The sequence below is a fragment of the Cetorhinus maximus genome, chromosome 8 (genome assembly GCF_964194155.1).
Source record: "Cetorhinus maximus chromosome 8, sCetMax3.hap1.1, whole genome shotgun sequence".
Taxonomy (NCBI): Eukaryota; Metazoa; Chordata; class Chondrichthyes; order Lamniformes; family Cetorhinidae; genus Cetorhinus; species Cetorhinus maximus.
In genome coordinates, this window is record NC_135886.1 from 21,092,123 (window position 1) to 21,115,107 (window position 22,985).

The 22,985-nt window shown below is 42.8% G+C and overlaps 1 long non-coding RNA gene across 1 annotated transcript in view; it reads right to left on the reverse strand.

Moving 5' to 3' along the window:
- LOC144683513 (uncharacterized) overlaps positions 1-22,985 on the reverse strand; it is a 90,393-nt gene that overhangs the window by 30,381 nt on the left and 37,027 nt on the right. The window contains exon 4 of the long non-coding RNA XR_013577282.1: positions 15,292-15,386. This is a non-coding gene — a long non-coding RNA (uncharacterized LOC144683513). The remainder of the gene's footprint in view (positions 1-15,291; positions 15,387-22,985) is intronic.

Sequence of the window (22,985 nt, forward strand, 5' to 3'; positions counted from 1 at the left end):
CAAGCAATCCCATAGGTTTACAGTCAAAGTCTAGTCTGGTGACATTGCATCAACTGGGTGCAGCTTTTAGCAGTGATGAGGCTAGGATGAAATTGGGATTAGAAAGAACAAAATCAGTTTTCTCTGCTTAGCAGTAGCCTGCACTGCCAATGCTGCAGTGTGTCCTTTTCAAAGCTTGCTTCAGAGTGTTAAAAGAAAATAGCTTTCATCTTGTGAGTTTTAAGCTTGTATTCATATAGAACCTTTCATGTAGTAAAGCATCCCAATGTGCTTCACAGGAGCATTAAAAAAAAAATTGACAGAGAGTAAGGTATTGGGCCACTCTGCTCCTAGTTACTTTCCCTGAAATGCAGCCTCAGCTTTCTCATCTGACCTTCCAACTCAGGCCGGGTGAGCAAGGTGCAGTGCAACAGGTTCCCAAGACCTTGTGTCAAGGGCACCCGAGTTGAAGGTAAGGAAGACGCACTCCCTGTATCACAACACAGCTGCTGTAAAGCAGGTAGGCTAAATGGTCCAGCCACTTTGAGAAGCCAGGGAGAAGGAAACGTTTAAGGTAAGTGAGGTGGGGTTGGGGGTTTGGGTGGTCAGCGGGAGGGAGATATTCAGTTGTTTGGGGGGGGGGGGGGGGGGGGGGGGGGGGGGGCCGGGTCAGTTGGCCAGTACTATAATTACCCAGAGGTTACAAGTGGTTTTAATTCTTCCAACTTTTTCCTGGGTAACTGTTGCTGTAACTATTTGGAACCATCTGAAGCTTACGCTTTAAATCAGAGTTTTGGATGGTTGCCAGTGAAGGGCAATTAATCAACGGAAAGTTTGAACTTTACAGGCAATTGCCATGCAATCCGTATGTGGGGACTGTGGGGGCGGGGGTCCCCAGCGCATCCTTGGGGTACCTACGGCGCCCCAGAAATTGGAAGTTAGTTATCGGCCAGGTCAGAAGGCCAAAAACTTGTCAAAAAGTTTTCAGGTGTGTCTCAAAGGAGGACAATGGGATAGAGACGGAAAGAGGGTAATCCAGAACCTGAGGCTGAGACTACTGAAAGTGCAGCCATCAATGGTGCAGAGATTATAATCTGGAATGAACAGGAGGCCAGAGTTAGAGGAACGCTGATCTCAGAGGGTTGTGGGGCTGAAGAGGTTGCAGAGATAGAGGGGAGCCAGGCCATGGAGGGATTTGAAAACGAGGGTGAGAATTTTAAAAATCAAGATGTCGCTTGACTGGGAGCCACTGAAGGTCAGCAGGCACAGGAACGATAGGTGAATGGGATTTGTTGTGAGTGAGATATGGGCAGAGTTTTGGGTGAGCTCAAGTTTATGGTGGGTAGAATGTGGGAGACCAACCAAGAGTGCGTTGGAATAGTCAAGACTAAGAGGTAAGGAAGACATGAATGAGCTCAAACAGGGGCGATGTTACGGAAGTGGAAATAAAAATTTTAGTGATGGCATGAATATATGGTTGGAAGCTCGTCTTAGGATATGTGACACCAAGGTTGCAACAGGCTGCTGGCAGGGACGCATGGAATCCATAACGAGGGAATGGGGCTTGGAGCAGGGACTGAAAATAATGGCTTTAGTCGTCCTTATTTAATTGGAGAAAATTAACTACAGGAAAACTTTGCTCAAGAGTACCAGATGTCGGATAAGCAGTTTGATAGTTTAGCACCAGTGGAGGAATCGAGAGAACTGGCGGGGAGGTAGAGCTGGGTGTTGTCAGTGTACATGTGAATACTTTGCTTTTGGATTATGTCACTGAGGGGAACATGTAGATGAGGAATTAGGAGTGATCCCTTGGGGATTCCAGAGGTAACAGTGCGGGAGCAGGAAGAAAAGCCATTGCAAGTGATTCACTGACTCCGATTAGATAGTTAAGTATGGAACCAGGTGACAGCAATCTCACCACAGTGGAGAGATGTTAGAGGAGGATGGCGTGGTCAACCATGTCAAAGATTGCAGACAGGTCAAGAAGGACAAGTAGGGCAAGTTTATCTTTGTTACAGTCACACAGGATGTCATGTGACGTTGATAGTTGTTGTTTTAGTATTGTGGCACGGGCAGATACTTAATGATTGGATGGATTTAAATTTGAAGTTCCGGGAAAGACAGGAATGGATTTGAGAGGTGACATACCCAAAGATTCAAGAGAAAAGGAAGATTGGAGATGGGATAGTAGCTTGCAAAGATGGTGGCGTCAAGTATGGGTGATGGCAAATTTAAAAAAGGAGACACACACACACACACACAACACTTGGAGAAAGAACCATTAACATCAGCTAATGGGGGAGCAGGAGGGGAAGTATAGTGGTCAGCAACTTAGTGAAAATAGGATCGAGAAAGCTAGTAGTGGGTCTCATGGATAGGGTGAGCTCAGAGAGGGGAGATAGGAGCAAAACTAGAAAAAGATGAAAATCCTCAATTTAACAGAAAGAGTATACGAAATAGGGGGAGGTGGTGGCAGTGGTATTGTCACTGGATCAGTATTCCAGAGACCCAGGGTAATCCTCCGGAGACCCAGGTTCGAATCCAACAGCAGATGGTGAAATTTGAATCCAACAAAAATCTGGAATTAAAAGTCTGATGATGACCATGAAACACATGTCATAAAAACCCATCTGGTTCACTAATGTCCTTTAGCGAAGGAAATCTGCTGTCCTTACCTGGTCTGGCCTACATGTGACTCCAGACCCACAGCAATGTGGTTGACTCTTAAATGCCCCCTGAACAAGGGCAATTAGGGATGGGCAATAATTGCTGGCCTAGCCAGTGGCACCCACATCCCATGAACAAATGGAAAAAAAAATCTGAACATAATACCCAAGATTGATTTCGCAAAGATTTTCTCAGTCTCCCAAATCACCCATGGTTTTCCTCTCCATTCCTCTTTTCTGCTCATTAGTTCGACTAGCTTGAGCTCATCTTTGAATTGGTTCAAGTCTCACTACAGGACTTGGGCACACAGCCCACAGCCCAGGCTGGCACTTCAATATTACTGAAAGAAAATGATCATTAATCCAAGTTCCTTTCATAGGACCCACCCACAAATTAATTGTCACATTTGCATACAACAGTGACTGGACTTAAAAAGGCGATTCATTGGACATGAAGTACTTGGCGAGTTGCTGAGGAAGTAATAAAGTGCTACAGTAATTACAAGTTCTTAATATCTTTAGCTTCTTTATAACCTTGTCTATTTGAAATGTTGGTTTCAGAATGTACATAAAGCCTGGAATAAATTGAAATTAAGTCAAACTCTAATGCAGACATTAAAATACAAAACATTTTGCAATATTGAATTTCAGCAATAAATGTTTGACGATGTACATGCTCAGTAGACAGACTTGCATCTATATAGCACCTTTCACAACCTCAGGATGTCCCCACACATTTCTGAAACCAATTACATACTTTTTAGTGTAATCTGAAGTATAATGGAGAGAAATAATTGAGAAACATGGCTTATAAAAAAATGTTAATAAAAAATAACACAATACAGGTGCATGAAAAGGCATATCAGGATGTATCGTGGATTTACCCAGGCTTGACCATGTTGCGAATAAACGTTTTAAAATGTTCTTGCAGTTTAAAAAAAAACTAGAATGAATATGACCTTTTGGCCACGCCTGGAAGTTATTGACTAGCCTACGGGTCAGTCCGTGATAAAGCTAAAGGAATGTGACCTTTGGATCAGGATAAAATAAAAGTTGATGAATGGTCCATGAGTTGTGTTGTAATAGACTGATGGCCTGACCTCAGGGTCAAGATATGCAAATGACTAGGCACAGTCGCAAAATGCCAGGATACATAAGCAAAGTTTGTGTTTTGGAATGAACCGTGAACATCTTTCGTGCTAAAGGTCAGGCCATTCTGTGATTGTTTTACAAATTCCTCCGGAACTACAGAGGTGATGAACAGGTCATTCTGTGTTTATGTTGTAAACCCATTTGTAATTAAGGACACTTAGACATACAAGATAAGAACATTGAGAGTTAATAATGAGTTCTCTCAAAGATAGTATATATAACCGACAGAAACTGTGTAACTTCAAATGGCCTTTTATAGCATTCTGAAAGAGCATTTCCCATGTGTGCATGCTTGTACTAAATAAAGAACTGCTGCTGAATCTACCTACAGTCAACTGTGTCGAGCGTCTTTTAGATACTCCACAACATTGCATTAGTTATAAAACTATTAAAAATATATTACATTTGCCAAAGTCTCTTATTTTGTTTCTCCCACTCAAGTTTGAAAGTTCCTTTGCTGGTGGAAGAAAATGCAAAGTATTCAAAATAAAGTTCAGGAAATCTAAGGGCTTTGGGCTGCATGTTACCAGCAGTACCTTTTTTAACATTTGGAAGTCTAATTTTTTCCTCTAGCCTGGAATTTATGGAGAAACTCTTGGCATCGATCATGACCGTGAAGATGATACTGTTACTCAAAGAAAACAAATACATAAGAGATTATGCATCTTACATAACTGGTAACAGTGGAGACTAAATTCAATAGTCTAAATCACACAAGAAACAAGTGTTACAACTAAACCACTGGAAAATTATCTAATCCATTGCATGTGATCTTAACTGAAATGTCTGTTACCAACAGCTGAAGTAACTGCATTAATAATTGGCATTCAAGAATGAGTTCCTGTCAAATTTTCCCCTAATAAACATGATTCAGTCTTGCAGTCAAAATGTAAATTTACAAACTTTGTGATTGGAGATGTAGAAAAAATGTTTCACGACAGCAGGTAATAAGTATATAGGTTAAAGGCAAAATACTGTGGATGCTAGAAATCTAAAACAAGAACAGAAAATGCTGGAAAAACTCAGCAGGTCTAACAGCATCTGTGTAGAAAAAAAAGTTAGCGTTTCAAGTCTGTATGACTCTTCTGAGTTAAAGTAAAATGTAATGAAATTTATGCTGTTTGTTGCGGGGTGGGGGGAGAGATGGGTGAAGCTGGATAGAGGGCCAGTGATAGGTGCAGGCAAAGGAGAGATTGCCAGAGATGTCATGGACAAAAGGACAAAGGGATATTAATGATAGCAGTACTGACTAAAGAAGGTGCTGATGGTGGCATTAAGGTCAGAAAGCAGAATGTGATAATGGCAGGATCTGCAAAACAGATATACCGCTTTGGATACTGTTGGGGGAAAAAGGCCTCAGGGGAAAGCAGCAACAGCCAAACTTGTTGCACCACGGTTGGTTCTGCTGCACAGGGGAGGAGTAAAAAGTGTGGGAATGCAATAGTTATAGGGGATTCAATTGTAAGGGGAGTAGATAGGCGTTTCTGTGGCCGCAAACAAGACTCCAGGATGGTATGTTGCCTCCCTGGTGCTAGGGTCAAGGATGTCTCAGAGCGGCTACAGGATATTCTGAAGGGGGAGGGTGAACAGCCAGTGGTCGTGGTACACATTGGTACAAACGACATAGATAAAAAAAGGGATGAGGTCCTAAAAGCAGAACATAGGGAGTTAGGAAGTAAGTTGAAAAGTAGGACCTCAAAGGAACCTCAGGACCAGGGATGGGAACTGCACATCCAGGGATATTCAGTATTTAGGAAGGACAGACAAAAAGGAAAAGGAAAAAGGCAGTGGAGTTGCATTGCTGGTTAAAGGGGAAATTAACGCAATAGCGAGGAAAGATATCAGCTCCGACAATGTGGAATCTGTATGGGTAGAGCTGAGAAACACTAAGGGGCAAAAAACGTTAGTGGGGGTTGTATATAGGCCCCCAAACTGTAGTGGTGATGCTGGGAATGGCATTAAACAGGAAATTAGAGACGCATGTGACTTTAATATGCATATAGATTGGGCAAATCAAATTAGTAACAATACTGCAGAGGAGGAATTCCTGAAGTGTATACGGGATGGTTTTCTGGACCACATTGAGGAACCAATGAGAGAATAGGCCATCCTCGACTGGGTGTTGTGTAATGAGTAAGGAACAATTGGCAATCTAGTTGTGCGAGTCCCCTTGGGGATGAGCGACCATAATATGATAGAATTATTCATTAAGATGGAAAGTGACGTAGTTGATTCTGAGACTTGGGTCCTGAATCTTAATAAAAGAAACTACAATGGTATGAGGCGCGAGTTGGCTACGATGGATTGGGAAACGTTACTTAAAGGGATGACAGTGGATAGGCAGTGGCAAACATTCAAAAGAGTGCATGGGTGAACTGCAACAATTGTTTATTCCTGTCTGGCGCAAAAGTAAAACAGGAAAAGGTGGCCTAACCATGGCTTACAAGGGAAATTAGAGATAGCATTAGATGCAAGGAAGAGGCATACAAATTGGCCAGAAAAAACAACAGATCTGAGGATTGGAAGCAGTTTATAATTCAGCAAAGGAGGACCAAGGGATTGATTAAGAAGGGGAAAATAGAGTACAAGAGTAAGCTTGCAGGGAACATAAAAACTGACTGTAAAAGTTTCTATAGGTATGTGAAGAGAATAAGATTGGTGTAGTCAAATGTAGGTCCCTTACAGTCTGAAACAGGGGAATTTATAACGGGGAACAAAGAAATGGCTGACCAACTAAATACATACTTTGGTTCTGTCTTTACAAAGGAGGACACAATAACATACCAGAAATGTTGGGGAATACAGGGTTTAGTGAGAGGGAGGAACTGAAAGAAATTACTATTAGTAGGGAAATGGTGTTGGGGAAATTGATGGGATTGAAGGCCGATAAATCCCCAGGGCCTGATAATCTACATCCCAGAGTACTTAAGGAAGTGGCCCTAGAAATAGTGGATGCATTGGTGGTCATCTGCTGAGATTCTATAGACTCTGAACAATTCCTACAGATTGGAGGTAGCTAATGTAACCCCACTATTTAAAAAGGGAGGCAGAGAGAAAACAGGGAATTATAGACCAGCCAGCCTGATGTCGGTAGTGGGGAAAATTCTAGAGTCCATTTTAAAGATTTAATAGCTGAGCACATGGAAAACAGTGGCAGAATCGTACAGAGTCAGCATGTATTTATGAAAGGGAAATCATGCTTGACAAATCTACTGGAATTTTTCAAGTATGTAACTAGTAGAGTTGATGAGGGGGAGCCAGTGGATGTGGTTTATTTGGACTTTCAGAAGGCTTTCGACAAAGTCCCACATAAGAGATTGGCGTGTAAAATTAAAGCGCATGGGTTTTGGGGTAGTGTATTGAGATGGATAGAAAACTGGTTGGCAGACAGGAAACAAAGAGTAGGAATAAACGGGTCTTTTTCCGAATGGCAGGCAGCGACTGGTGGGGTACCACAGGGATTGGTGCTGGGACCCCAGTTATTCACAATATAAATTAATGATTTAGATGAGGGAATTAAATGTAATATCTCCAAATTTGCAGATGACACAAAGCTGGGTGGGAGGGTGAGCTGTGAGGAGGATGCAGAGATGCTTCAGTATGATTTGGACAAGCTGAGTGAGTGGGCAAATGCATGGCAGGTGTAGTATAATGTGGATAAATGTGAGGTTATCTATTTTGGTAGCAAAAACAGGAAGGCAGATTATTATCTGAAAGGCTATAAATTGAGAGAGGGGAATGTGCAACTAGACCTGGGTCTCCTTGTACACTAGTCGCTGAAGGTAAGCATGTAGGTGCAGCAGGCGGTAAAGAAGGCAAATGATATGTTGGCCTTCATAGCGAGAGGATTCAAGTACAGGAACAGGGATGTCTTGCTGCAATTGTACAGGGCCTTGGTGAGACTACATCTGGAATAGTGTGTGCAGTTTTGGTCTCCTTATCTGAGGAAGGATGTTCTTGCTATAGAGGGAGTGCAGCGAAGGTTTACCAGACTGATTCCTGGGATGGCGGGACTGACATATGAGGAGAGATTGATTCGATTAGGATTATATTCGCTGGAGTTCAGAAGAACGAGGGGGGGATCTCAGAAACCTATAAAATTCTGACAGGACTAGACAGGGTAGATGCAGGAAGGATGTTCCCGATTTTGGGGGGGGGGGGGGGGGGGGGGGGGAGTCCAGGACAAGGGGTCACAGTCTGAGGATATGGGGTAGACCATTTAGGACTGAGATGAGGAGAAATTTCTTCACCCAGAGAGTGGTGAGCCTGTGGAATTCACTACCACAGAAAGTAGTTGAGACCAAAACATTGTATGCTTTCGAAAAGGAGTTAGATATAGCTCTTGGGGTGAAAGGGATCAAAGGATATGGGGAGAAAGCGGGAGCAGGCTATTGAGTTGGATGATCAGCCATCATCATAATGAATGGCGAAGCAGGCTCGAAGGGCCAAATGGCCTACTCCTGCTCCTAGTTTCTATGTAGGACACGGGTAAGCACACTGGAAAGAAAAACATGAACAAGTGACAGATGGCCCTAGTGGGGGTGGGGGTGGGAAAAAAAAGATTGAAAATAGGATAAAACAATGAATAAAAATGAATTTAAATAAAAATAGAAATAAAAATAGGTGGATAAAAAATAAAAATTAATGAAAAAATAAAAATTAAGAAATAAGAATTAATATGGAAAAAGGGGATATAAAAAAGGGGTGAAGATGGAGGAGGGAGTATTTATGGTCTGAAGTTGTTGAACTCAATGTTAAGTCCGGAAGGCTGTAAAGTGCCTAGTGAGAAGATGAGGTGCTGTTCCTTCAGTTTGCGTTGAGCTTCACTGGAACAATGCAGCAGGTCAAGGACAGACATGTGGGCATGAGAGCAGGGTGGAGTGTTGAAATGGCAAGCGACAGGAAGGTCTGGGCCATGCTTTCGGACAGACCGAAGGTGTTCCGCAAAGCGGTCACCCAGCCTGTGTTTGGTCTCTCTAATGAAGAGGAGACCGCATTGGGAGCAGCGAATGCAGTAGTGCAGGCGGCCAAATTGAAGGAGGTGCAAGTGAAGCACTGCTTCACCTGAAAGGAGTGTTTGGGCCCTTGGACGGTGAAGAGGAAAGTGAAGGGACAGTTGTTGCACCTTCTACAGTTGCATGGGAAGGTGCCGTAGGAAGGAGTTAAGGTGTTGGGGGTAATGGAGGAGTGGACCAGGCTGCCCTGGAGGGAATGGTCCCTATGGAATGCCGACAAGGTTGGGGGGGAGGGGGGGGGTGGTGAAGGGAAGATGTGTTTGGTGGTGGCATCATGCTGGAGTTGGCAGAAAAGGCGGAGGATGATCCTTTGAATGCAGAGGCTGGTGGGGTGAAAAGTGAGGGCCTATCATGGTTCTGGGAGGGAGAGGAAGGTGTGAGGGCAGAGGATGGGTTGGACACGGTTGAGGGCACTGTCAACCACAGTGGGTGAGAAACCTCGGTTAAAGGAAGACATGTCAGAAGCACCGTTTTGGAAAGCGGCATCATCGGAACAGAGGCGAAGGGACTGAGAGAATGGGATGGATGTGTACTAAGTATATTAGGTATTTGTGCCCAATTAAAAACCTTTTATGGACACCCACTTTTTGCTTTTGTTACCATACATAAAACTTATAAAAATAAGATTTTGTTCCCAATTCCTACATTGCTTTTGATTCATCCTTTAAAATCTTAACTTATACGGCAGCATTATGTATAAGCAAGTTAATATTGACTAGCCTCCAGGCAGGACATCCCTGTAATAAAACCCCGATATCCTGCCTAGCTTTACTCCTCAGTTGATCTTCCTCCGGTCACTTATGCACATAGGGCCCGGTTGTGGAAGCATACCTCAGTTCTTTTAAGTGGGACTGAGCAAGCAAGTTAATCATGCACAAAGAATTGCCCAAATCTGCACTAAGCTAGATACAGACACATGGGCAGGTTACATACAGAGTTTTGCTCATTAAGATTTTTAAAAATCTTAGCTCTATACCACAACAATTTCCCTTGTCAATACAAATTTATGTTTTTGAATCTGCTTGTATCTTGTGAATAAGTATTGGGCATTGAAAAACCATCCACTGATGCAGTTCAACTGCCTTGATGCCTAGGGCAGAATATCCATTACCTTTTGTTCTGAAAACACTTGATAAGATTTAATCATGGGTAAACCCATTTCAAGATGAATTGGGTTGTCTCCAGATAAGAGTTAACTCATCTAGTTGCATTCAGCCATTTCAATGCATCCACTTTTGACAATCTAAAGAAAGGCCTGCATTTATATGGCATCTTTCACTTCCCAGCGACGTTCCAAAGCACTTTACAGACAATGTCCATCACGGGCAAGATCCTGGCCTGTATCCTCCTAAACCACCTTCGTCCGGTCGCTGAGGAGTTCCTCCTGGATGGCTTCCGACCATCCCAGGGTACTGTGGGCATGGTTTTTGTGGGTAGACAGATCCAGGAAAAATGTTGAGAGCAAAATCAAGAATTGTTTGTCGCCTTCAAAAATCGACCTGACCAAGGCATTTGATTCTTTAAAAAGCGAAGCTCTAAGGATCGTCCTCCAACACTTTGGCTGCCCATTGAAGTTTGTCACTGTCCTGAGACTCCTACATGATAACATGGCCACCACCGGAGGATCCGAAACTGATACCTTTCACATCCGGGCCGGGGCCAAAACAGGTTGTGTAATCGCCCCCAGCTTGTTCACCATTTACTGATCGTCATCATCCACCTTAGAGAAAACTACCACCTGGTGTCAACATTCTGTATTGTTTGGACGGGAAACTCTTCAACCTTGTTTGCTTCTGGGCAAAAATAAAATTCACCACCATGAACATCCACAACCTTCAGTTTGCGATGACTCACTCTGTACAGGACATGCAAAGGGCAAAGGACACCTGACCTCTTCACCTCATGTAAGAGGCTTGGACGATTCTTAAACATTGCCAAGACGAAGGTTCTTTACCAACCTTCCCCAGGCTAGTTGAGCATCCCCCCGCACCATTCACATAGATAGGGCGGCTCTGGAGCATGTGCAGAACTTCCCTTATCTCAGCAGCCACCCCTCCCAAGGGACAACCATCGATGAAGAAGTCCAACAAATCAACTGTGCCCGCGCTGCCTTCAAGCTGCGCCAACATGTTTTTGACAACAGGGACCTTTGGAAGTCAATGAAGGTACTCATTTATAAGGCTGTTGTGTTGACCACCCTCCTCTGCAGCGAAACATGGACTGTCCACCGACACCACATTAAGACCCTCGAGAGCTTCCATCAGCGGTGCTTGCGTTGAATCTTGGGGGTCAAATGGGAGGATCGCTAGAACACAAGCGTCCATCAGCATTGAAGCCCTGCTCCTGCAAAGTCAACACTGATGAACGGGCCATTGCCACCTGATCCATCAAGGCACAAGCCACTTCGAGGCTCAGCGACTCGACAGCGAGGCAGAACGGCAACAGCAGAGGAAGAAGGAAGCCAACCCGGGGCTGCGATTTCCACTCCTTTGCTCAACGTGCCCCCTCTGCGAAAGAAATATGGATCCAGAATTGGACTGCTCGGTCATTGAAGTCTCACCAAGCCTGACGGGCGTCATCCTCGATTCCGAGGGACCACCGCCACCAACAGCCAATGAATCATTTTTGACATGTAGCCACTTCTGTGATGTAGGATTCCACACCTCTGAACTCTGCAGCAGAAACGGATGGCATGTTATACATCAACCACCGCCACAGCCACAAGGTGTGACACAGGAAACAAGCAGCAATTCCCTCTATATTTTTTTTTATGTATACCTCAGGCTCTTATCAATTTATTATGATTGTGGTCCTTAGAAGTTACAGAGATAATCATACCCCTCAAAGCTTGGCGTAGTAATGTCACACATGGTTAGATCAACACTGACCTCTGTATTGTGTGCTGCAAAATAAGCATTATTCACCATGCAACAACTGTCAGAGTTTATGTCCAAAACTCACTCAGCATATAGTATTTGTCTCGACAACAACTTAAGGCAATTGTTGCCTGTTTATTGGTCTGAGCTTGAATGTCTCTGCAAGAAAGCCAAGTGGTAATTCTCTCAAAGGAATGCTCATCTAACACCAAAACGCCTGTTGGTATCAACCAGCGCCTGCACAAACATTTTTGCTAGAATTTTACATATATTGAGAGCACCTACGTTCCACGTTCTGGAAGGTCTGGTGACAGTTGGAGCATGCTCCCGAGCAGTCTGTTAATGTGCCCATAAGGGAAAAATCTTGTTCTGGCCGTCTCTTCATTATTTGATTAACGAGCAAAGTAAATTTTACTTTTATTATTAAAGAAAAGTATTCAGAAAAAAAACCCATCACTACTTGTCCCATCAGAAAAAGGCCAAATTTCAATTTGGTGCTTTTTAAGACACCAATAATCTATTTGAACAGATGCAGTGGAACTTCTTAAAAATTATCCACAATATAACAATTTCACCAAGATATTCTCTATCACCAAACTCCTTTCTGAAGAGGACTCAAATAGGCTGCCTGCACACCTTGTTATTCACACTGGTCAAGTTATCAACAGGAGCAAACTGGGCTTATTAAAACATTTTAAGGGTGCGATAGTCTCCAAACGTCTCTTCTCATCTTCACAAAATTTCTAGACCATTAGAATTGTGAAAAACTGAAGCAACTTAATTAATAAAACCATTTCCTACAAATATTAAAGCTTCTGCACAATTTATGTTTTATTACATTTAAATGTTATGTTGTAATCACGATATCCCAACTATTCTCCTACTGTCACATTAGTTTAAAATATAGCAAGTAACCAAACACATTGGTGAGAGAACCAGTCATGGCTGTATTCTTAAAAAAAATGTTCACTACTTTGACCACCTATTATACTCATTCCAAGCTATCTTTGGATAGTTAAAATCACCCAATATTACTGTTATGTTTGTTCTTTCACATCTGCAGATCTTTATCCCTATCTCAGCTTCAGTGGACTGCACCACACATCAACAATGGTACCTTTTCTCTTCCTACTTCTTATCTCCGCCCATTTGGATCCTCTTCTACCACAACCCTCAGAACATTATTACATTCCAGCACGGCATAGAATCCTAACACTGCCACCCTTCCCATATCTCCTAGAAATGTTATAACTGGGGATATCTGGTTCTTAAGTTTTGTTCAAACTTCAGCCACCTCTCTGTTACAGCTACTTTCTCACATTCCTCCATAACGCTTTCCAAACTGTAACTTTGTTCTGAATGGTTTGTGCATTTGGATAGATACCACTTAGTTCTGGACTTGCGTTGGATTCCTTCATGGCTTTCTCATTTATTTTTTTTGATATTCCTTTTCTGTTCTCCAGCAGCTACCTCACATTTTCCTTCTCTTCCTCCTCTAATATTTTCACTTTTTTTAGCTTTGTTATATAACAAGCATATGCTTTCTGCTTCTAAGCTGCTGCTTTCTCTCTCTGGAGCAGGCTAGTCGGATATTATGACAGAAGGAGCAAAGCTTTATCTTAAACATGATCGAAACGATCGGCGAGGCTTGAATAGAGACGCAGCAGGGCATGGGCAGAGGAGGAAGGGAACGTAGCTCAGCCAAAGGCCCAAATGGTAGAATGGAAACACAAGAGGGGATAACAGCTTTGTTAATATCCACTTGGTGGCTGGGGAAGCTTTCCACTTGAGAACTCAGTGGCCAGAGAATGCTGGCAGAACAAATTTAACAGGGTTGACTCCAATTTGGGGGCACATCGATGATTTTTCTATTCTGCTGTTTCTCCGCTCCAATTCAAAAGGCTGGAGCAGCATTTTGAATTAGCATATTTGTTGCTATAGAAGCTGAACAATAGTAATTACCTGCTTCAAATGTGGCCTCCCCAGTCTGTAATAGCACTCCATTACACTTCAGCAATCTGGAGAGTGGGATTTGGGAAACGTGTAGTGCAGGTGTAGCCCTGGAGCAGCACAGGCAAGAGTTGGAGAATCTGGGCTGGGGCGGAGGTGGGGACAGAAGTCATACAGATCGGGCAAAAAATGTTGGTGGAAGATTAACAACAGAAAAGGTGGGACTGGTGGTGGGGGGCGGGCAGCAGGGAAGAGGAGGAGAGGAGATTAGAGAATCAGGGAAGTGTCACCAAGGCTCAATGAGTTGTAAACTCCCAGTCTGATTGGCTGCTGTCTCACATGGTTATAGCTCACTGTTACATTGGACACAATGGCCCTGATCTTTGTCAGGGATGAAAACAACAACATTCAAGAAGCTTAACACCATCCAGGACAAAGCAGCCTGCTTGATTGGCACCCCATCCACAAACATTCACTCTCTCCACCACCAATGCACAGTAGCAGCAGTGTGTACCATCGACAAGATGCACTGCAGGAATTCACCAAGGCTCCTTAGGCACCACCTTCCAAATCCACAACTAACCACTACCATCTAGAAGGACAAGGGCAGCAGACACATGGGAACACTACCACCTGGAAGTTCCCCTCCAAGCCACTCACCCTCTTGACTTGTAAATATGTCACCGTTCCTTCACTGTCGCTGAGTCAAAACCCTAGAACTCCCTCCCTAACAGCACTGTGGGTGTACCTACACCACAGGGACTGCAGTTCAAGGCAGGTGCTCACTACCACCTTCATAAGGGAAATTAGGGATGGGAAATAAAATGCTGGCCTGGTCAGTGATGCCCACATCCCATAAACGAATAAGAGAAAAAGAAACAGATTGAAGCTGTATCTTAGTGTGTAGCAGCTAGCATGGGTGCAGCACGGTGCAGGACCCAATTTCCACGCAAAGAATTAAGGCCCCGTCTACCTGCATTAGGTCAGGATTTTCCCAGGATTAAAAGCAGGGCCATCAATGGAGGGTTCTAGGGTGAATTCATCAAGTGGAAAACTAAGTGCGCTTTTAGTCAAGGGAAATAAAAACTTGATCTTCTTGTGAAGGGAATTTCAAATTTTACAAAGAAAATTCTGCAAGACCAGTTAGGTATGCAGACAAGGACCTGGCCAGAAGCATATTTCCCTCAGTCAACCCACCAGCACCCCCACCCCACCCAAATCTGACGGGAGCCCCAGCAACACTGGCGTGGATGATGGTGCCTACCAAAATTATCCAAATTCCGAATCCTGGAAAATATGAAAGAGGGAAAGGTCATACTGGCAGCCAGGTCACCTGGGAGGTTGGATCTTTTGCTTAGACACTTACTGTGGCAGAATGAAACTGCAATGTTCTCAATGCCAAAATTTTAATAAGACAATCTAATAAACCACTCATGAAAAACTGTGATTATTTACATGGATTTGTAGCTTCAAGGTACTTTACCTTTCCATGTCTTCCCGCTACATATGCCAGATCTCACGCAGTTAAAACATGTAATGCATATAAAATCCACTGCTGTCACTGAACTGCACTGTACAGCTAGGGAAGTCCCAGGTTTGGGGCTGCTTGGTGTTGATTTCACCTGCGGCAGCTACAGGAGTGCCAGTACTGACCTCGGTCTCCTTGGGTTGGGAGAAAAGGGTTTCTTCAAAATAAGCAAATAAATCAGCGAAGGCTCCAGTGTCAGATGATCGTCTAGTGCCTCCAGCTGGAGAAAGTGAGAAAATGTCAGGTTAGTCTCAGATCCTGCCGAGACATTATCGAATATTTCCGCAGCGCACGAGCTCAAGGATGGTTGCGTAGTTTTAAATGTAAATCAGGGGCGGGGGGTGCAGATAGAAATCGGGGAAGGATCAAATTTTATGCCCTTTATGTGGCAATAACACTCGTCAACGTGGCAGAGATTATAGGTGTAGTCCACGGCGCTGATGCACCATAATATTAACACTGCAGTATCTACAACAGTGACGCAATTACTGTACGCTCGTTAGAAAACAAATCATTTACAGTAGCTGAATATTCTATGGCCTCGTTACTTCTTCAATAATCACAATTTTAAAAAAGATATCAGATGTGCGTCCCTTTGCTTACAAAGCAAATTAATTACAACCTGCTAGGTTGGGAGGAAGCTTGAATGTCAAAATTTCTGGACTTCTGGTAAACGGTTTCAATTGAACAAATTTAAAAGTAAACACAGAAAAATCTACAGAATTCGCTGTAGCTCAGGATCTGTCTTTTGCAGGTTTGGCTTTGATTACATTTAATTGGAAATAATAAAAAATGAACTTTTATGAACTGCAAGCCAAGGAAAAGAGATGCAGGATCTTTAAGCATTAAACTCTTTCATTCAAGCCATTATACCACCCCACCCCCACAAAAAACAATGAAGAAGTTATACAAAAAAAAATTGATACTGCTATATTAAGAAAAAAAAACTATGATTTTCAACTATAGCATGATAAAATGAAAAAATAAAACAAGTAGTAATTCATGTTCAGCCAGGCAGAGCTAATTTTACCAGGTAATTTAGCCACTCGGCCAATAATAGAAAAGTTAAAATACCTAAGCCAATCAAAGTGAACTTTTCAGCAGGAATATCTGCCTCAGCTAATCAGGTAAAGCTCCATACAAATAACTTGCTTCTGAGCCAGTCACAAGACAGCTCCTGCAGACAGCTTTGTTGCAGCCAATAGGATGGGAGCACAGGCATATACATGATGATGCAGCACAACAAGGAAGTCTATCACAAGTGAGCTGGCTGATTGCCAAGATTGAGACACAGAGAACAAGGTAAACAACTTTCTAACACCAGGCTCTGACATTTACTCTACTGGTATATTGAAACAGCAGAGCTCTCTAGTCATCAATAGCCTTTAATCACCCTTCATTCAAGACTGTGCCACCATCAACCTACATTCTTCGCACATTACCTCGCAATGCGACAGAAACGAGCGCAGCGCTATCATATTCTAACATCCTCGACAACCAATGAAGCAGGCCCTAGAGCTGAAGATTACAATGATCCTTTTTAAAATTGAAAATTATAGGTTAAGCAGAAATCACACTATTAACTTACAGCTGACAGGGATTTCCACTGGAAGACACAATTCCCGATTTGGAGCTACGTGGGGCAAGAACTAAATTTTAGAACATGATTCTGTTGCCAATTGCTGCTGCGCAATGCCGTCTTCCTTTACGTAGGATCTGCTTTTCTGGCCGAATCGTCCTGCATGGAATATTCCAGAAATCATCCATATTAACCCTTTCAGCGTATTCTTCTTTTCCTTGCCTCCGGGAGAAATCACAGTCCGTTCTCATCTTGCTTTACATAATCACTGTATACTACAACAACCTACCCACATTTTTAGAAATTCAGGTGCGCTTTCATCAGTATACAGCATCCTTTTCCTAGAGTCAATCATGTAAACACTTTTCTTTCCAGCACTTTCGTCTCCTTTTCCATCTATCTATCTATCGGTGTCTCTGCCTATCCTCTTGATGCAGCAGTGCTGCCTCTTGCAGACCTATCGGCACTGCTCTGTGACGCAGCAAGAATTTCTCTAGCCTGCTCCCTGTGTCAAGCTGTGGAACTTCAATGTTTCCAACCCCTACCAGTTGCCAGGAGAGTCCAGGCCATTTGGACGTTAGCACGTGCACTCTGCGCATCGCTTATTCTCTGTCCTTGTGAGATATCCACTTGAAGCAATTCCCAAAACTATACTGCAATACACCATTAACTCTTTGAATGCCGGTCTTGTATTTTTGTACACATCCAAAAAGAGAACATTACTTTAGTTAGATTTAAAAAGCAAAAAATAACTTTTAAATAAACATTTTTTCTGTTCTCTTACCCTTCCAAAAATTAGTGGTCATATATTATTGCATATTAGATTTCAAACAACACTTGTAAGTTGTGCAGCCAATAAACGTTTTCACAAAACATAATTCCCCCACCCCATCCCTAGGGTCTGTGTGCAGCTTCTCCTGTGCAATGAAACTGGGCAGCAAGCAATGTTTTCTAATTTAACATTTTCATGTAAAATGTATTATTCTCTGTTCTGCATTTGTTAAATGTTTATCACCTTGCAAAGTCAAAATCTGAATTACTATTCCAAATGAAACACAGGAATTTCTCATTCGTCTCTGGAGACTGTAGTATCAAGAATGTTGTGTGCATTTCATCCTTGATCTTATAACCCATCCTCCTACATTTTAGTGTTTTAATACTACAGTATGGAATATGGAGAATGGATCATTTTTTGATGTGCTCTAAAAGCAGCACTGTAGCTAACCTAGAAGGTTACAATGTGTTGTAAGTGACACAATGGCCTTCCTCCACATCAGCTCCAAAACGCTCTCCCAGTATATAATTTCTGTTCTCCATGCTGAATCAAGTGAACTAGTTTCTGCCTTTCCTGGATCTTTTTCTCTGAGCAATTGTGCAAAATTTAAGGGACCCAGGCATGGCCAATTCTACCTTGTAAAAGAAACCCAGCTCATGTTTTATCCATCATTTTGCTTGCCGGTGACCCTTTTGCCAAACAAATTGTACCATGAGCTAGGGACTCATTGCTACCTGTACAGATGATCGGTGCAGAGCCTACCGTGGCTTGCTGATCAGGTTTGCTGTGCATACATTGAATTATGTACAAACCTGTCAAACATTGGTAAATAGTAACTTTCAAAGTAATTTTCCAAGACATCCAAGCTTATTATAGTCATCTACAGTTGCCCCCCTGGTTCTAATGATGCATATAGTGAACAAATTAGGTACTATGATATTTCATTTTCAAATTTTCCTTGATACCTTCTGGAAAGTACTAGAATGTCTCCACCAATAAACTTTATATGTATCTGTTAAAGAACACTACTGGCAAGTTAGCAGGAAACAGTTGCATCATACGCCACACACTTTACATGTCATCAGCTCTCACCAATTAGAAATCCTTTAGTGTTACACATCAGAAATTAGCTCTGTGTATAAAACATAGGATCGACCCTCAATCGAGGCATCACACAGTAACTTAATCTTCATGCAGGCACCATCTTTGGAGTTCTGAGGGTAGAACGTGGGAGGGTGGCCAGGAGGTGTACAGTAGAATAGTCAGATGTAAAAGGTAACAAAGGCAAGGTTATGGATTTTGGAAGTAAATGAGCTGAGGCAGGAGCGAAGTCAGGTAATGTTACTGAAGTGGAAATAGTTGGTCTTTGTAATGGCATGGATATGTATTAGGAAACTCATCTCAGGGTCAAATATGATTCCAAGATTGTGAACAGTGTGGTTGAGCCTCGAACAATTGCCAGAAAGAAGAATGAAGTAAGCTCCTAGGTAACAGGGTTTGTTTTAGAGACCAACGACAATGGCTTTGCTCTTCCCAATATTTAATTGGAGGAAATTCCTGCTCTGGTAAGGCATTCTGACAATTTAAAGACAGTCGAGAGGTTGAGGGAGGTGGGGGTGGAGTCAAGCTGCGTGCTATCAACGCACCTGTGGAAACTGAAACGGTGTTTGGATGATGTCACTTAGGGGCAGCACAGATGAGAAACAGGAGGGGGCCAAGGATAGATCCCTGGGAGACACCCAAAGTAATTGTGCAGAAGAGGAAAGAGAAGCCACTGAATGTGACTGTCTGGCTACGATTGGACAGATAAGAGTGGACTGAGGCAAATATGTCCCAGTCAGCTGACCAATGATGGAAAGGCATCAGAGGAGGATGGTGTGGTCAACTGCATCAAAGGGCGTAGACAGGTTTAGAACCTTAGTTAGACCATATTTGGAGTACTGTGATCAGTTCTGGCTTCCACAGAATATAAAAGGACAGAGACACTGGAGAGAAGTGCAAAATAAAAAAGATTTACTGGAATGATGCCAGGACTGAGAGGTTATACCTATCAAAGATTTATCTCAGGCTCCTTTCTCTAGACAAAAAAAAGACTGCGGTGGTGACCTGATTTCAAGATTATAAAGGGTTTGATAGGGTAGAAGAAGAGAGCATGTTCCCACTTGTGGGGAAGATCAGAGCTAGGTGTCACAAGATAGTCATCAATAAATCCAATAGGGAATTAAAGCAAAGCTGTTATCCAGAGAGTGGTTAGAGGTGAATAGCACAGATGAATTTAGGGGAAGCTAGATAAACACATGAAGGAGAAATAATGAAAAGGATACGCTGCTGGAGTTAAATGGGTGGGAGGAGGCTTGTGTGGAGTATAAATTCTGGCATGGACCTGCTTGGCCAGATGGTCCATTTCAGTGCTGTAGTCACATATGCCAGTAAGTTTACCACAGTAGCCCACATCTTTAGCTATAATCTGATGCAATTACAACCATGTAGTTAGGAGGCGACATATGGTACAAATTGCTGCTCTGGTGTACATCTTTGATTCAAACGCATCAGTCCTAGACATTTCACATCTACCGCATTCCAAAAGGTTTGTGGTCAGAAATGACCTTACTAGAGGTAGCATAGATGTGACAAAGTCATGGTTATCAGCCTCAGCAGTCAAATTAGTGAGAAGCAAAAATCATTCTGAAGTCAGATGGAAATGAAGTTAGAATAACTCATGATTATTGGGAGTGGGGCAGAAAAGGTATTTCTGAGAGAAGGTACATCTGGGAGCGCCAATTACAAAAAAAGAAATCACCTAAAAAAGGACAAGTCAGAGCAGAAGAGAATTAGGATTATCCAATTAAGTGGTTTGCTTGGATATTCCTTGAAATCACGTCCAGGATACAAGGTTATTTGTGAACACCATTGTAAATATATGTTCATTGCAAACATCCCATCCTTTCTCACTTTCACACCAGAAGCTGGTCAGCCTACCTCCTATTCCTATGCTCTATTCATTAACTTAACTCAGCACTGACAACAGTAACCGAGTTAAAAACAGCAAGAGAAAGCAAGGCAGCAAAATAGGAGGCCCAATCCAGTCAATTTTGTGCAAATGAAAAGGCTCCTATATAAAAAAGGTTCTTGATTATAGCTGTTCTTCCCCCCACCCCACCGACCCTCACAGGATGTGAACATCACTGGCTAGGCCAGTATTTATTGCCCTTGAGGTGGTGGTGAGCCACCTTCTTGAACCACTGCAGTCCATGTGGTGTAGGTACATCTACAGTGCTGTTAGGAAGGGAGTTCCAGGGATTTTGACCCAATGACAGTGCAGTAAAGATGTTCCAAATGCACTCATCTGCCTGGATTGGTCCTGTGTGTGTAATTCTGTAACCAGGGTTACCAAGCCAGGACCAGTAACCAAGAAGAGCTTGGGCAGAACGAAACATTCTGGGAGACTGATGGGCCTGCACAGAGCTGGAGGTGGAAAAAAGTTCGACACGTGAAACATAGTTTCCTGTACACTAGAGGAAATCTGCATGAAAAACTAGCCAAAAGGATCAAAAAAGGCTATGTATATATAGTCCCATAGGGTGGGACAATATAGCATGGAGGGTGCTGAGGGAAGAGACAAAACTAGCAGTAGTGGATCATCTGCCTGCTATACACTCTGTCCAACATTTTTTCTACTGATGCCTTTCATAATCATAGCTGAATTTGCCACCCACATTGAAGGCTGAATTTTCACTATGGGGACAGAAAGTAGGAGTGGAGACGTTTCCAGATCCTAAACCCACACCAGGGGCAGAAACAGTCACTCTACGATTTTGACCAGAGAACCTCCATAATCGGTGTGGAGAAGAGTTCCCTGTCCAATCAAGAGTAGAAAGCAGGCTCTCAAGGCTGGAGGGCCAATCAGGGATCTTCCATTTTGAGAGGAACAGCAGCCTACCAAAAGGGTAAGTGCTGAGAGGGTGCTTCAACGTGGAGGCTTATTTTATTTGGAAAAAAAAATTAAATATAAAACAGAAAAAGCAGCCAGGCCATCACTGTGGGGGACAGAAGAATCCCTATGCATCGCACCCAGACAGGCAGGGAGGGCCTGTGGGCCTAGTTGAAATGCTGGCACTTGGTCCGACATTGGGTGCCCGCCTCCAGGCAGTGGGGGCAGATAGCAGGTTCACCTGCTTTGGCAAAAATGGGTGGCTCTGTGAAAGGGGCCAGGAAGCCAGCACAATGGCTCGCACCGGTATGTTTGGGCCCTCTCCAGCTCAGTTTCAGACCTGTCCCACATCTCTTCTCTAGCACCGGATCTGCTAAGTTTAAAAAAAAAAATCAGCTCCTAAATTATCTAATAGATGACAGCTTTTATGTTTTTAAGTAAATATCATTAAAATCAAGAACAAACTACTGAAATATCATTCATGCAGATTATGGTCCCAGTCTCCTTTCTATTTTAATCAGACTGCAGCATCAATGTCAATTCATGGTCTGACACAGATCCAAGCTCTCCATGTTCTTATTCAAGACGTTATTGTTTAAATCAGTGTAAAACCTTATGTAAGGCACTAATAAAACTTGCAGAATGGGTCTTTAATGGCATTGAGGTGGTGTATTTTGGTAGGAAGAACAAGGAGGTCACATAAGAGGTAATAAGAATCCAAATGGATTAGGAGTTGCAAAAGGATCTAGGAGTAGGAATATAAATCACTATACGTAGCAATACAGGTTAATAAGACAATAATTAAAAAACAAATCAAGCATTATGGTTCATTAGGGACAGAATTGTAAAGCAAGCATGTTAAGGTATATATAAAAGCACCTCGGTTAGACCACACTTGGGAGTACTGCTACGAGTTCTGGGCTGCAAAATTTGGTTGTGTAGCACCCATATTTTCAGTGCTACAGGTGGAATTATGGGTCTAAAACCATATCTGTGCCTTGTGTGCACACTTTAGGTGCTGGCCACACAGAATGCCATTTTGGAGCATGCTCTGGGACTGTGCAGAGCAGAGAGATCCTGATGTCAGTTAGTGTGTAATATTGATTTGACTCAGTGCCATTTTCAACCTCAACCCTCGAGCTAGTACCCTCTTTGAGCCTCCGACAGCTGGACACATTCAGCGGCAAAAGATACTAGTGACTGCAACCCCAATTCAACAATAATTCCACATCTTCCCTCTCCCTCTGTCATTGACCAGAGTGTGTTGCACTGGTCATAATGCAAAAATAAAAAAGATAATAATAACATATCTATATAGCACCTTTAACTTAAAAAAACATTTTAAGGCACATCACAGGCACATTATCAAACAAGACATGGCACTGAGCCACATTAGGAGGACATTTTATTAGGGCATCCAAGCTTAAAAGCTTGGTCAAAGAGGTAGGTTTTAAGGAGAGTCTTAAAGGAGGAAAGTGAGGTATAGAGAGATTTGGGGAGGGAATTCCAGAGTTTAGGGCTGAGGCAGCTGAAT